The sequence below is a fragment of the Amblyomma mixtum genome, chromosome 2 (genome assembly GCF_055824585.1).
Source record: "Amblyomma mixtum isolate Tamu chromosome 2, ASM5582458v1, whole genome shotgun sequence".
Lineage (NCBI taxonomy): Eukaryota > Metazoa > Arthropoda > Arachnida > Ixodida > Ixodidae > Amblyomma > Amblyomma mixtum.
The window spans coordinates 307,065,538-307,082,185 of record NC_143013.1 but is presented as its reverse complement, the minus strand read 5'-3'; the positions used below and the strand labels follow the sequence as shown (position 1 = coordinate 307,082,185).

The 16,648-nt window shown below is 46.2% G+C and overlaps 1 pseudogene; it reads right to left on the bottom strand.

Annotated features, from left to right (window-relative positions):
* Positions 1 to 1,038: 1,038 nt before the first annotated feature.
* Positions 1,039 to 14,799, bottom strand: LOC149364849 (chymotrypsinogen A-like; annotated as a pseudogene).
* Positions 14,800 to 16,648: the final 1,849 nt, after the last annotated feature.

Here is a 16,648-nt window from a genome sequence, read left to right as displayed (position 1 = left end):
TTGACTGACTCTTCTGTTGCTCTTCATTATTTCACATGCGCAATAAGAAAGTGTTTAGACCAATACCCCAGAACTAAGAAATGCCAGACGTACTCAGCTCCTCGTAATCCCTGGGTTACGACTAGCCTATTAAATTTGATGAGGAAAAAAGAAAACCTTTATAAAAAAACTAAAGAACCCTTTTAATCTTCGTCATAAAACACGGTATTCTATTTCCTGCAAGTTCTGAATAAACTGCTAAAATAAGGCAAAAGAAAGTATTATGAAAATATAGACTTAATAAAGCTGGTAACAATATGAAATGAAAATGGAAATCTTTCAACTCGCTTTTGAAAACATTCCATTGACAGCTCATTTTTGAACACGTTACATGAGCCACTGCGGGTGGTGCAGCGGAAAACGGACGCAAGACGAAGAAGAAGTAGCGAAAAATCACGAGCATGACTTTGGCAGGTGGTCCCCAGAGGCAGATGGGCCACCTAGGTCGCGTGACCTTGTGGCGTCATCATAACCTGCCTACCGAGCAGTGAGCAAAGTGCCCAACGTGGCAGGTGGCAGTTATTGATTGGTTGCTCGATAAGACCAACCAGTGCCACACAAGGCCCACCACTGGGAGAACTGCCCTGCCCTCGCAGGGCAGTGACTCATTTGCTTAACCGCTGCCCCACTCAGCCACGGTCGACCTTTAAGCAGATCAACACATATCTTAAAAGCACCATCTTAAGATGTTAGTTGATCTTCAAGCCTGTAGGCCATTTCTGTTTCCAAAACATTGATGCAAGGGGGATCCCTCAGAAGTGTCAGGATTGTTAGTAACCGAAGCAGTTTTTTTTTATACTCTGTTCCTTTGATGCCGTAACCAGACATGTAGCTTTGGCCGTCTGCACCTTGCTCGCCTAACAGGTTTTGTTGTCCAATCGTATAAATGAAGTCACGTCAGAAACAGCGACAGCAAATGCTTAAAGAGAAATCAGAACGACGAAAGCAGCATTTTTGTTATGTATTTTAATTACATCCAACCAGCCATCGCGCAACTCTTCAGACAGCACGCATGGAGTGCTTGATCCAAGGCAAGTGCGCGCTGACCCTGTCCCAAAAGGCATCGCTGCCGGAGCCACACAGGCCGCTGGTGCTCATACTGATGACTACCGCGTTGGCGACTCCTTGAACGCTCCAAGCGGTGCCGTTCTTCGTGCAGACGAGCGGGCCTCCACTGTCGCCCTGCGAAATGACGTTTTCAGCGGCTGAGGATAACTTGTGTCATTGCTTCGTGTCAAACACCGGCATCACACTTCCTTCCTTATTGAATATTAACCCTAAACAATTCTGGAACATTGTAAGGAGTGCCAATGATCGTAAGACCACCCTAGTTAAAGCATAATACTTTTGCACTCTCCCATAGTTGAGTTAAGTTGTTGTACGCTGCTACAGGTGGAATTAACTAATCCTACACTCACTCAATACCAGCTTTTCCTCCATGCTCTCTCCGGATGGACCCCGTTGTAGAAAAGTTGAGGAAAGTTTTTTTCGTGCAACTGACTGTGCTGAATGTCCAATCGAAGTAGTAATGCATTTGTTATATTTAAAGGTCAACCGTTTTCGCCGGTTCAGCCCATCGCCCCCATGAGACCTGCGCTTATAAAAAAAGCTGTCAGTCAGCTTCCGCTGAATTTAACTACCAACATCGTCTGTGGCAGCGATCATGGTGCAACTTCCTGTGAAGCTCGTCTATGCGCCTGTTGCGTTTGGTGCCACGTCTGTCAGCTACCGTGATCGTCTCTTGCATGTGGCAATGATAGGTGTTTTCATAATCTGACTTTCTGGGTTGGTTACTTAATGGCACTTTGCCTAATATAACCAGACGCTGGTAGCTAAAAACTGTAACGGTTGCTATGACATACGGGTGATTGGCGTCCTGAATCACATTTATGATTAAACTGGTTCCTGAAATTATTCTTCTCTGTAGTACACACCACACCGTGGTTAATTCGAGCCCCCTTAATTCAGAAAACTGGATAATTCAAACACCCCATCGTGTCTCGTCGTCGATACTGCCTATGGCATGAAATTCTCGCTAATATGGAGGAATTCGTCCGCGCCTCGGTTAATTCGGACATGGCCCCGGAGGTGAGGTGTGATGAGTGAGCGACTCAGAAGTCTATATAGCTCCAGTGCCGCTGGCAACCTAAACATAAAGCCGTCGTACTCCTCGCTATTATAATATGTCGATAACGCACACCGGAGTGTTTTTTTTTTGTTTTGTGGTGCTCTTTGGCATTTTTTTTTCTCGTTTCGTTTTGCGTGCATTGCGGACCGCGCTGACACCGTTCCTCGTGTTACCGCGGAGACTGCATCCGTTTTACGTTACGTCGTGTGCATGTATGCCCGGTGAGCTTTTTATCGCAAGTTGCGCGCGGGGGTATGTGCGTGTGCGTGCGTGCGCGCGCGCTGTATGTGAGTGTGTTGGTTCATCCGGTGGCTTGCTCGCACTACGCCATTTGCCAGACGCGCGAAAAATGGTTAATTTTCCACACGAAGCAACCAACAATGATATATTTCGTCAAGAAATAAATTTATATTGATTTGGGACACGTTGTCACTATTTTGTTCGGTCCCCTCCGACATTCGGCATTCGATTAATTCTGTCATTTGCTCCGACCAAATGAAAAATGATTTAACGGGGTTTTATATTATAGGAAGGGACTTTGGGAGCCAAAAGTACGAACAGATGTATGGTTGCCAGGAAGAACTCATAAATATCAGCTTTTACCACAAAGTTATATGATGGCATGTGAACTTCACAACTCTGCTGAAATGACATAAAAACATTTTTTTCTACAATTTCTGTCTACCTGTATGTGCGCCTTGACGAAAGCCCAGAATTTGATTTGATCTGATACACAGCGTCACGTCAGTGGATTATCACAATATCCAATAAACTTTCGCTTACGTGGCAAACGCCATTCTCGCCGTTCCGGTCGCCGGCGCAGAAAGTGTAGCGTTCCATGAGATCGAAGTAGTAAATGTCGCTGTCCCTCTTGCATATGGGGAAGGACATCTCGACCATCTCGGCTTGCTTGAGTCTTTCAAAACTTCCGCTTCCTGCACAGAAGATAGCAGAAGAGTGCGCATAAGCAGCCTGCAAATCATCTGAACACTGTTCACTCAATGTGCGATTTATGTGTGAGTCAGCATTAGCAGGGTATGTGCGAGCGGAAATGGCGAGCGCCACCAGTCATCAGCCGTGGCAGGTGCTCCGCGTACTACGGGTGGGTAGGTGGCAACCTGCCCACCAGGATACGAGCGAGCTCACTATGGACTTAGTGTACAACCTCGGATAGAACGAACCTTATTATGCCACTTAAGGTATAACGACCATTCATGTGTTAGCCTCGGATATGACGAACTCTAGTATGCCACCTCGGATATAACGAGCTTTCATGTGTTAACCTCGGATATACCGAACCTCAGCATGTCACCTCGGATATAACGAAATTTCGTGTGTTAACCTTGGATATAACGGACCTAAGTATGTGTCCTCGGAAATACTAAACGTTTATGTGTCAATCTCGAATATAACGAATTTCCATGTGTTACCTCGGATATAACGGACCTAATTATGCAACCTCGGATACGTGTCTGTACCCCGGATGTAACGAACTTAGCGCCTTGACCTTGGATTTAACGAACGCTTCGCTGTTAGCTCATTCGTACGATCCACCCAGGATCGCCTAAAAGTTTATTTAACTCAGTTTTGTGGGACGCCATTATTTCGCAACTTAAGCGATGCTAATTCATCAGACTTAGTACCCTGAATGATAGTAAAGGACTAGTACCAGAAACGGGAAACGCAACGTCATCCTCCTCATTATCATCAGCCAGACTACGCCCACTGCAGGGCAAAAGGCCTCTCCCATGTCTTTCCTATTAACCGTGCCCATTGGCAGTTGCGCCCACCATACACCCGCAACTTCTTAATCTCATCCACCTACCTAACTTTCTGCCGTCCCCCGCTACGCATGCCTTCTATTGGAATCCACTCCGTTACACTTAAAGACCAGCGGTCATCTTGCCTTCAAGGAAAAAAACAAACTCCACCGAAAGCAGAAGACACCGAGCGTTGTTTAGTAGCACCAAACGAGGCGCGCCAGGGTGTGGTTGACGGCAGCGGAAATTTGAAATCTTAACTTCCGTGACGTCACACCAAGCTTCTCTGCACTCCTCTAGTGCTTTTAGGAAAAGCTTAAAATTCAATCGTTGATTACGTCATTGTTTTAAATGCTAGCGCAAAAACACTTGGCAATGCTTTACATACAGCCTGAATAGATTTGAATATTTAAATAGGGCGGAATTCTCAAAAAGTGGCGCAGTTGCCCTTTAAGTCGCGTGGAGCCGTCTGCATAACTCAGCATGCAACCTCTCACCTCTGGTCAGTCCCCATCCAGTCGCGAAGCAACGTCCATGCTTAATCAGGTCATCGTCTTTCTGAGGCAGGCAGATGGGCCGAACTTTATCCGTGAAGTTCACCGGCATGTCGAGCTTCACCAGGGCAATATCGAAGTTCTTTTGCATTGCCGAATAGTTCTGGAGATGGGAAACGGGTGAAATATTAGCCATTTTCCAGCTCATTCCTATGTTTTTAAATGCGAAGGCATTCACTTCGGCGCTTCCCAGCACTTGCGGGGCAGGCAATAGCTCGTGTGAGTAGTGCGGTCTAAACATTGCTCAACTCCTTAAACAACAGCTGGCAAAATTCCACGTAATCGAAAGTGCTTGCACAACCCATGCATCCGTCTTCGGGGATTTCATCACGCCAATCTACGTCAATGCCACTATGTAGAGAGCTATAGCATAGCGGAGGAGTATCTGTTCTCGCTTCGGCGAGCGCGGCTTCGGCCGCTTCTTTTTGAGCAGCGTCCGCTCCGGCGGACGCAGTTGTTGCTGCGACGCGCGTCTTTTCTTTCCTTTTTCTCTTTCCTTTGATCTTTTAACTCTCCTCTATCTGCACGTGGCAGCGGTGGTGGCTTGGCTCGAGCCAGTAGCAGGCCCGTGCAATTTCCTCTTCATCCTTCTCTCAGTCACAACAACAACAACATCCGCGATTCGCTACCGAGATCCGCTTCCGCGAGGTGCCACTGCGCGTGCGCAGAACGCCATGGGGGGCGCCAGATGTCGCCACGTTCCCGTCAGCTGTGTCGGTGTACCTATTGAATGCGTTGTGGTCTCTGACTTATTGAGTTGTGTTAGAGATATGCACTAATGTGTACATGAGTAATTATAAGTATGCGAATTAGAAAGGTAAATAGGCAAAATTGATTGATTGATTGATTGATTGATTATTGATTGATTGATTGATTGATTGATTGGTTGATTGATTCATTGATTGATTGAAATTCAACGACTATCGCGTTCAACTCTCAAAGGTGAAGCTTAAGCATCCCCGAAGTTTGTTTTTTTTTTTAAGCGACCGTGACGTACAGTCATGAACGAGCTGATCTGAAGCGATGAATCGATGAGCAAAACATATCTCGTGGTTGCGGGGTGCAGCCACAAGACCACTGAAGAGAAAAAAGATAAGCACCATCGCAAGAGGAGTAAATACAGACTTTTTTTCGAGTAAGGAGACCCTGTGGGCATGAGCCTGCGAAGGCACATATGCCAGTCCAAGCATTAGAAGCAAAACGTAATTAAAATATTTGGCGACCGTGCTAACGACTCCAGGATCGATCGTAAGAATGCGAAAATTCACAAAAAAAGGACGCAATATCATGTGTAACATCTCCGGCATTCTGTCACTTGCCTAAGGTCAAATATTCTGATCCGGATACACTTGTGCACTCTAGTGCCGGTGTGTTTATCTCGTTCAAGGTTCACGTTCTGTTAGCTGCAAGGCGCCTGTGATAGTTTTTGCACAATGCTCCACCGTTTAGGCTTAACTTGAACACTATTATACTTTACCCTTCAAGACACGGCAAATAAATTTCGCTACTAGGCGAATCTACTAGGCCACATTGACAGGTAAATCAGACTGTTCGTATACGGAACGGTGACGGTATTAGGAAGATGGAAACACATTCACAATGCCTGTTCGTTTCTTGTTTATATAAACCTTTCAAGCGACTGACGATTCACTTGGCAGAAAAAAAGGCAAAAACGAAAAAGATTTTAGCTTCTTACTTACACGGGGTATTAGAAGTGCTTCGGCTTCACGGGTAACGATGTCACTGATGTTTATGAGGCTGTGCGCGCCAATCGTGACAACAACGTCTTTTGCGGCCCGGCTGCAAAATAAATATTTAATAAGAATTTCGGTGCCGTTCAACTTCTTCGCAGTGCTGTACCAGAACGGTCAGCAACTATTTGTATCTGTGGCTGTCTTGCAACAAATTGGTGCCTAAATTGAGGCCTAAAGGAGGAGAGTATTTTGCATAACTAAGCGAAGCCTGCAACAGCACTCGGTCACCCGAAACTGAGCAAAAAACACATGTTCGTGCAACCCATCTTTATTTTTTTTTTTACGGCACGCAGAAGGCAGGCAGATGAGACACTTGACTACACAAAACAAAACGAACTAGAAATGAGGAACAGCCTCACTCCGCTAGCCAACCTTTCGACACGAGGACTTGCGCAGACGGAGACTAGTCCTCTTGTCGAAACGTCGGCTAGTGCACTGAGGCTTTCTCTTGATCCCTGTTTGTTTTATTTTGTGTCATACTTCTCTTTAGTTAGCATTGTTATGCCATATTTTCCAGAAATATTCCTGAAAAGTCGTTCGCGTAAAACTTGTTGGAGCAGGGCTTGATAAGGCCTAGTCCCTACACCCCTTTGCAAACAGAAGTTGAACTCAGTAGTTTGGAGAAAATCGTTTTTCCTTGTATCTCGTAGGGACCAGTAGTGTTCTGGTCTCTGCCACTACCATTCTAGCCTCTGTTTCAATGATATCCTCATCTTTGTTTCTCAGTTCTGTCATCCCTTTGGCATGTACACCCTCAAGTCCTGTACCTCAATGTACAAACCCTCTACGTACTTCTCCAAGCAGTGGGCGGCGGTGAGCACCCACTGGGGAGCGATGAGCGATCCTCCGCAGTAGTGTCCCATCACCTCGTAGCCGGGGTGCCCAAGGCTGACCTGCCAGGGCCACGAGTTTGGGGCCGTCTCCTGTCCTCCGACCAACCGGTCCTCCGGTTCCGTCACCGGAAGGTGCACCGGCGTGCCACAAGGCACCTTCGCGATGTTCTTCAGCACCTTAGCAACTGCGAATGCATTCACGCACGTCAACGCCACCGCCGCAGAACAGAGCTTGCATGCACATTAACTTGCAATGCTAGTCAGGCCACTTTCCTAAGAATATGCATCCTGCTAACCACGAGGGTAGAAGGAAAGCTGGGGCAATAGCTCTACACAGAATGTACAGCCAAAATGAACAAACGATACATGTAGATGCCGTAGAATATCCACAGAAATAAGCGTTCGCACTAGCGGCAGCGGACACGCAAGGCAGGCTCACAGTCTCCGGCTCTACTAAAATGAGATCCTCAGAAACGGCAGAAGAGGCGGCAGAAGAAAATTCTACAAAATTTTTCGTACAAGAAAAAGTTGTTCTAAAGTGCAAAGCTGCTTCGATCTATTTAGTAGAATTATTCACGACTCTGTGGCCTGAACTTTAGCCAGGCGCACATATTGCGGTCAGTGCTTACCATCATCGGGGCACATCTTTTCGTCCGAGCCGTCCACGCAGTTGATGACGCCGTCGCACATTTCCCGGATGGGAATGCACTGTCTGTTCTTGCACTGGTGCTCGCCTTTGGCGCACAGCTCTGCACACAGCGTTTTAGAAATGAGGACATCAACACCGCCAGCAAAACCTTGGGCGCCTTCTTAACCACAATGCTAAAGAAAATGCAAGAGCACTTAGGTTGCCTGCCATGGTGTCTACAATGACTGTCAAATGTTCTTGCGATTTTCCCGCCAAAACTCCGATTGGAACCGGCTTCATTTCCCTTAATGATATGCATGAGTCATCATCTCCCGCAATGTTTGAGCACCTTTAAATGGATTATCTTGTGGGATTATACTAATCCGACTCACTAATCAATCTTAATCCATTTTTTTGAAGTGGGCCTGCTTACTAAATTTTGAGGGCCTTTTCGAACTTTGAGGGGATTGGTCAACTTCAAAATTTCGGGGGTCCTCAGGTTTTGAAATTTGCTGGTGCCCTATGATTCGTCCTCTGGTGGTCACCTGGTGTAGATGACATCCTGATTCTCTCAATCGAATTCATACACTGTGGGGACTCCTATACCCCTCCTGGCGCAGTGGTGCAGCGGTTAAGAGATGCGCCACTGCACCGGCAGGTGGTTGTTTCAAACACAGCCACCGGTGAGGCTGTCGCGAGCCCGTCTAGCCTCGAACCAGTTGACGGGTCAGAGTGCTTTGGCGACCCTGGCGTGTAATATCTTCGATGCCTACCGCTGCGTCGCAATAAAGTTCTGCCTGTTTTTTTTTCGCCAAATTACTGGCAGAAGTACGAAAAAAGACGAAAAAGTCAACGTGTTTAGTTTGGGAGTGATCTGAAACAGAAGCTGTGCGTATATGCCTGAAGTTCTTTCACTATTTGTTTGCTTTTAGGCAAGTACAATTCCTGAGCAGAAAAGGGAACGAAGTGAGGGATTTGTTTTGACATGAACAAGAAGGAAGCCGAAAGTCACCGAAACCAAGGAAAGCTTAGAGGAATGCAGCTTTCTTTAATTTGTGGTCTTGGTCACCGTTCGCTCACGAAAGCCATAACGTGCTAAGTTAAGCAGGTGCCCGTTAGCAATCGTCCTGCCTCTCCCGGTGTGTCATCGAGCAGCACAGAGGGCAGTACGCTTTTAAGCGCACTAGACACACTGGAATCCACTGACTCTAAAGCGCGCACCTTCGGCCGCCTCGGACTCTCAAGTGCGGCTGAATTCGCGCCGCTTCTAGCGCGCTGCAGGATGGACGTTTCTTGCCGGCTATGTATCGACCCGACAGCTGCTGTGCGACGGTTTGCCTCTCATGGATGAAGCTCTAAAGTGGAAGTATTAAAAAGAAATAAATTTGTCTCGAGTGAAAGGTTTTTACAGAAAGCATACCTTTATACTCGGTTGCTTCGCTAAGTGAACAATGATCATTACTTCAGGAGCAATCGAAAAAAAAAAAATGTCTGGGGAACAGATTGAAGAAAATGCGCTTAAAGAGCCTTTTTTTTTCTTGAACATATTTTTTTGGAAATGTACCAATGGCTCAAAGCTATCGGTCTGTGTTCCATAAGCTCGGCCTAATTTACTCGGCAAAAGATTAATAGAGGCACGCAAGCACTGATTTCATGCAGTGATGGGAAGTGCTTCACTGGGGTCTTCATGCAGCATGACTTGGGCTTAAAAACGAAGTTTTTTCGATGAGAAAAGTTAACAAAGGCACTCATTAAAAAGTTATGATGGCAGAAAGACGCAAAAAATTGAACGTCAAGGTTCATAAAACGTTTATAATGCCAGTTTCATGCAAGCAATTGACGCAAAACGCCACCAAGAATCTGTAATGTCGGTCAGATGCAAAACTTAACAGATGCTGCCCTTGTGATTAATATCGAATGCCTCATCATGATTATATCATAACAATATCAGAAATTCAATACCCACTTTTGTAAGAGATTAGAATGAAGTGGAATCTAAACAGGATCGTTGTATTATGCGGAAACAGCAAGAGTTCGCACTACGGCGGCCACGAACACGTCACTGCCGCTGCTGCGAGGACTGACCGTTATTGGTGGAAGCCTGGAAGCGGATCCTGAACCCTCTCCCCGACAGCATGGAGTCGCTTATGAAGACTTATGGCACTCTTGACGTTGCGAGAGACCCACGGTCGGGGCCGGTGCCAGCCGCAGACGTTGTACACTCGGACACTGGTCTCCACTTGAGTCTCCCAAACCTCTAGGCGGTCCGCTTTGCAATGGTGGATTGCGTCCAGATCCACTTCTTCGAAATACAGCTTTATGTACTGGAAAACGCAACGGCGGGGCTGATTGTGCTCGTCAGATATGTTCGGGGTGAGTTTTATTAATTTTTTTTTTTCTGCTGCAACTTCGGGGCGACCTTTTACACCTGCAGTCGCACTGCCGTATTTACTTGAACTTCACACAGTTTTTTTACGCATAGTAAAAGCTGAAAGTCCTTCTTGCGTTGCAATCGAATAAATGTCATTTAAAATGTACTATTCTTTTTTCGTTAGGCGTCAAATAATTAGGCTATAATACTCGCTTTACCTCCAAATAAAAAAAAAAAATACCGAGGACACTTTGGAAATTCTACAGTGTGCTTGGCGAAAGCCTTGTGGTCAACCCACTGCCGCTTCCCCGAAACGCTTGGCGCGGAATCACTGTGGCCGCTTCGGAGCCATGCGTCTCACTCACTCGACTGCAACGAGACATCTGGCGAAGGAGCGCCGGTGCAGCGGCCACCGCGGACGAGCGCGCGCTCGTTCTACCGCTACTGTGTGACGTCACGGTTGATATTTTATTTATTTATTTATTTAGGGCATACTGCAGGCCCAGTGAAGGGCCCTGGCAGGAGGGGCACAATAAACACAATACAAAAAGCACAAAACAAAGTACAAGGCAAGTCAAAAACATCAATGAACGGCCTGTTCAATGGCATCAATGTCAACTGTAGATGATGATGGTAACTGATTCCGCTCGGTAATGGTGCGGGGAAAAAAAGAAAATTTGAATATGTTAGTTCTGGCAAAGTAAGGTTTTAACGATTCAGTGTGCCTGTTTCTTGTTGACCTGGACGTTATCGGTTGGAGATACAAATCGGGAGCCATTGACAGTTTGTTATTTTTCAATAGAAAGAGAAACCTTAACCTTAGTATTCTACGCCGAGTTTCAAGGGACTGTATATTATGTTGAAGCAACAGAGCAGATGGTGAGTCAGTGGTGCGATATTTAGAAAATATAAACCGAACTGCTTTGCGCTGAATTCTTTCAAGGGCATTAATGTTAGTCTTTGTGTGAGGATCCCAAACAGTGCATGCATACTCAAGTTTTGGTCTAATCATAGTGTAATATGCCAATTCCTTAACGTTAGGGGGAGCTTGTTTTAACTTGTGCCTAAGAAAACAGAGATTGCGAAACAAAGAAGAGCATACGGTTTCAATATGTTTATTCCAACTAAGATTACTCGTTAGTGTTATTCCTAGGTACTTGTATTCTTTGACTTCTGAAATGTGCCGAGTGGGAAGATTATATGAAAAAGAATGACTGTTTCTTTTATTAGTGATCCGCATAAATACTGTCTTGTCAGCGTTTAGTTCCATCCCCCATTTAACGCACCATTCACTAACATTCTGTAGGTTATGATTAAGTAAAATCTGGTCGCCTTGAACTTTAACTTCATTAAACAAAACGCAATCGTCGGCAAACAACCGAATTTGAACAGGATGAGAGATGATGTCGGTAATGTCATTAATATATATAAGAAACAGTAATATGGCCCAAGGACACTGCCTTGCGGGACACCTGAAGTGACTGGAAGTTTGTTAGAACAATGACCATCTATACTAACATATTGAAATCGGTTAGATAATTAAGCCGCAACCCAATTAACAATAAAAGATAACAACAATAACAATAACAATGCACAGCTGTACCCTCCACCTGCGCGCCAGTTGCTAAGGAGGGGAGGAGGTTGCGCCGCTGCGCGGAGGAGAGGCCACAGTTGGCACGATTCCAGCGCACGGACGGACACCGCGAGCATGAGCCATTAAAGGCTTTCGCCTTGATAATGTAGCAATGTTTCAGCCTAGCATCCCTCTCTGTAGTAGACATTCTGCCTACCATTAAAGCTAAAGGTTTGTCCGGCTTAGACTCTAACCATATAAGTTACGCCCCTAAAAAGCCGATTCAAGTGCCTTTGTCTTAGGTACAGTTTCGTCGCGCGTAGTCGTACTTTGAAATTTCTGAGCACGTGAAGACTAGGAACGGTGAATGAGAACCGATCACTATTGATAACCTTTAGGCAACTGGAATTTAAAATATTCAGACAGACAAGAACTGTATTGTTTGAACTGAACTGCACTTGTTAGCGTTAATTGGTGCATAAACACCTGCATGTAAATCTATTCATGTGTGCATAAAATTAAATTGTGAGATATAGACGGCGTTTGTCCGACATTTTGATTACACATATCATATAAAAATTAATTAATAAACCTTATCATCAACATGATCATATTAAATGACATTAAATATTGCTTTGCGCCGTGGCTTTTAGCTCCGCCATTCGCCTTTTCTATGCATCAAAGGTACAGTCTGTCAAAAGTTTATGGCCGACGAAGTTTTGCTCCTTGGCCACGCCATGCGGTTCTTGCAAATTTCTTGCTAGTAAGAAGAACCGTGGTCCTCACTCTTAGAATGTTAGGGCTCCCAGGGATGATACAAGAGCCTCACTACACGGCTTAGAAGGATGCCTGCTTATTCTCTAAACTTTTTACAAAGGCTGTGCATCTTCTTTCTCTTCACTTTTTTGTGTGCACATCACACTAAGCGCAACAAATTGGGATTTCATACTTAAACGACAAAAGAGAATTACCCGAAACTAAAACAAAATCGAACCCATACTAAGCCGACCTTGAAAAGGGCAAGCCAAGCCGTGTCCATCTGAAATAACGCATCTCAGCTCGGACGGTGAAAGTAGCGCGTGCAAGAAATGTACCGTACCTTGTTCGGTTCCGCAAACACCAACTCCACGCTTCCGTTAAAATCGTCAGGGTAGTTCGTCTTGTTGGTGAATCCAGGGCTGACCACGTAGCCCTCGGTGGCATCCTTAATAACCAAGCTGGTCCCATCTTGCACCGTGAACACGTTGCTATGCTGCGCAGACAGGCCTGGAAAAAGAAAACGTCTATTTCCAGGACAAAAATAAACCAACAGACACGTACAGCTTGACTAGAGCAACGCGTCTAGACATTTGTAATTAAAATCTTTCATGTACTGCGTAAGCCGTGCTTTAGTACTGTTATATTTTTATTGGTTATTAACCCACTCAACCTACTTGTGGTGCAACATTCCAGGTCTTCGCCTTGCTTTGTCGACCAGATTTCTGAGCTCTCGCGAGAGTGGGTGTCTATCGCAGCTCAGTAAGTTCCAACCTTTGTCGTCTCATGTGCCCGCAAACCAAATGTTGTAAGTTTGTATGTCAGCTTCATCTCTTCTTCCAGGTTATTTTGGCTTTGGCGGATGCCTACGACGCTTCTTCGCTATACCTACCAAAGTACAGCGACGGTACAGCGATGGCAGTACAGGGTGGTACAGCAAATGCTTTTCTTTGCTGTTCCTCATGTAGGCTTCCTCGTACCTCATCGCTGCTGCCTCTTGCAAAGCCGTCTGTGCTGGCGCTCCTCAGAGCTACTCATTAGCTCATCTAGGGTTAGCAAAGCTAACGGGACCTACGAAAACATTCCACGGTGGTAGCGAGTCATAACGTCAATGCGTCGGACGACCACACCCCGGAGCACTGCGGCAGTAACAATAGCAGATGTTGCAGCAAAAAGTCATTTCGAAAACACCGCGTGGTTTTCGCTCATCCCGGCAAGTGGCGCAGGCTGTGAGGGTCGAGAGCACACCGCCAGCTTTTCCACGGTTGTTTGCTTTAGGACAACGCAGTAAGCCTACAGACGTTGACATGCTATTCAAGAGGCTAACTCCTGCAGTCAATGTACTCAGCCCGCTACAACACGTGTTCCCGCAATATTATCTCAACGCATCAGCTGCTTGCACGAACGACACTCGCTGGGATGTCGACGAGAGGCTGTCCCATTTATGCAAGCAGGTGTGGATATAGCTCAGCTACTGGAGGCCAACATTGTTCCAAAAGGGACCAGAAACTATACGAGCTACAGCTCCGCAAAGGTTCCGCTGAGACAATTTTAGTGCATTAGTATATCATAGTCTTCGTTCGGCGGAGAAGCCGTGATTTGTTTGTGTGCTTGCGTGCGTGCGTGTGTGTGTGCACATCCGGGTGCCCACCGGCAAAAATGCATCTCCCACCCACGAGGCTACACCCAGCACCTACCCGCTCACCTCCGTTCCCCACCCGCCTACACCGTCCAAAAGCCCACGAGTCACCGGAACGAAAAGATGACGGCAAAATCAAATACGAAGATGTAATCGAGGCGGTCATTGTAAAATACATACAACGTAAAAGTGAAACGCAAAACAAGTACTGCTAACGAATATTTGCGCATCACATTGTATGATCGCCCGTCAGTTTGTCAGCGGTTTGGTCCCTAAATGGCTAACGTGGTAGCTCTACTACACGCTTGTGCATTCACAACTTCATTACTGTTTACTGATCTGGGGATCAAAGAGGAAAGCTAATCTTGTGAGGCTGGTAACGTCACACAAGAGAGCGATACGATACATCCGCGAAGGCTCTGTGGAAATGGCCCTCGACTGCTGACCTGAAAGCAGGGGGTTCGATCCTGGCCGCGGCAGTGAAATTTCGGTGGGGGCGAAATTTTAGAGGGCTGTGTACTGTTCGATGTCAGTGCATGTTAAAGTACCCTAGATGGTAGAAATTTCCGGAGCCTTTCACTCCAGCGTCCCTCATAGCCTTAGTCGCTTTGGGACGTTAAACCCCCATTAACCATAAACGATAAAACTGAGGTATTCACTCTGCAGTTAAAATGTGCATACGTTCAACAGTTCAGAGCGCTCGGCAAGAAGTTCTTTGACTCACCAATGACGCAGTGGGCGAGAACTACAAGGAGCTTCATCATTGCTGGTGGAATGAGGCCCGAAGCGTGCGCCAGCTGTCTTCGTATTTAACGTCCATTTCGACCGCATGTCGTAAAGGACACGACAAAAACTATCAGCGCAATATGACGCATATGACGTCGATCATTTCCAGATCCCCTCGCCACACAAACCTAAGAGGTAGAAATAAGATAGCGAGCCTGACATCGCCAACCGGGAGCGATAGATTAGCTTCTGCAATGGTGAAATGTGTTCGGTATGCCCTAATTTCTGAACAGGGTGATGTGTCCACGGAACGATGACTTCATGAGCGCCCCGTTGAGAAGAAGATTGGGTGCGATCTGCACCAGCGATTCTGGTGGTTTATGCCCGATGTGCACTAACGCAACCCGCTTCAAGATGCTCGGACAGCCTGCAGGGTGTGGTGCGCCTATCTGCTCCAAGGTAGGCGGCTTCAGCTGGCTGCTGTTGCGGTGTAACTTTAATAAGAGAGCGGGCGAATCACGTCGATATCGCTGCCACATCTCAGTCCAGAAAGAGGAACACCTATACCAGGCCGACGTAGTCTCTGTTTGCCGCTAAATGTACGTATAAAAAGATAAAATGTTTTACTCGCATTTCACAGCTGCGGGAATTTGGCAAACGAAAGCTGCCAAGTAACTTTTACAATTTAAGATGCGTTTGTCCATTGTCTTGTCGGCACAGGGCTATAATCTGACGTTGAATCAAATAAGTGCAGAGCAGCAGACGCCATTTTACTTGTTTCCGCGAAATAGCCTTCATTGACCTCAATCAGACAGCAGCATGAGTACGTGAGTACTAAAGGCAGATATCGAGGGCATTGTTCTTCTTCAGAATATTGGTGAGTCAGACCAGCACGCATTCGTTTGAGGGCCTTGTTTGATTCATTGTCTAAGGCACTACTTTTAGACTCTCCAGAGTTAGCCCATTTCAACCTCACTGCAGCTCCGATTGATGATTACTGCCTTTATCTACACATTGTTCGCTGCACGTCGAGTCACGTGTTCTGGACGTTACGAAAGCACAGTATCGCCCTAGTGCCTTGTTTCTGCCCCAACTTTGTCCTCGCCAACGCATGCAGCCAACATTTCGCTGTCACTACCGCCACATAGCGCAGAGCGCGAATATTAGTTTGATAGCAGTACAAGTTGGTGAAGAAGGCGGTGTGCAATGCACAGCGCGAGATTGTATCGCAGTTTAACACGAGGCATGTTCGGCTGCGGGTACCTTCAACGGGGTGGGTATGCGAAATCGAAGGCGCCAATATCAACTTACGCACCTCTTCCAAAGAGGGGGCGTCAGTGTAGTTGCCATCCAGAAAACGAAGTTATCTTCTAACGAGGAGACGGAATATACTCTCAATCCGTTTTTGAATAAACATAATTGTCAGCCACTCGAAAGGCCTCTGCGGAGGATGTTTGCTTTTCCTCAAAACAGATTGAATATATCCCACCCCTCGTGTAGCACAGATGGCGAGGGGCGCCTTGTATGCTGCGACCTTGATATTTTAAGTGAAGAGTGGCGGGTGACTTGTGTGCATGCGCCTGTTAATCAACGAGAAAGAAGGGTTTTCTTTATGTCGTTGGGTAACTTTCTGCGCACGGATCGCAAAATCATATTGCTTGGTGATTTCGATCGTGTCTGCAATGATGAGGTGCGATCAGAGCTACGTGTGCGTAAGGACCCTAGTTTTGCTATTTTAACAGATTTGCTCTGCGAACACAACCTTGTTGAAATTGGGCGACAGAAATGCGATATGATTCATTTCACGCATTTGCAATCGTCCTCATACGCTTGGCTAGACAGGAAATATTTTTCTTCTGGACTGTTACCTAATGTACACGGCTACTG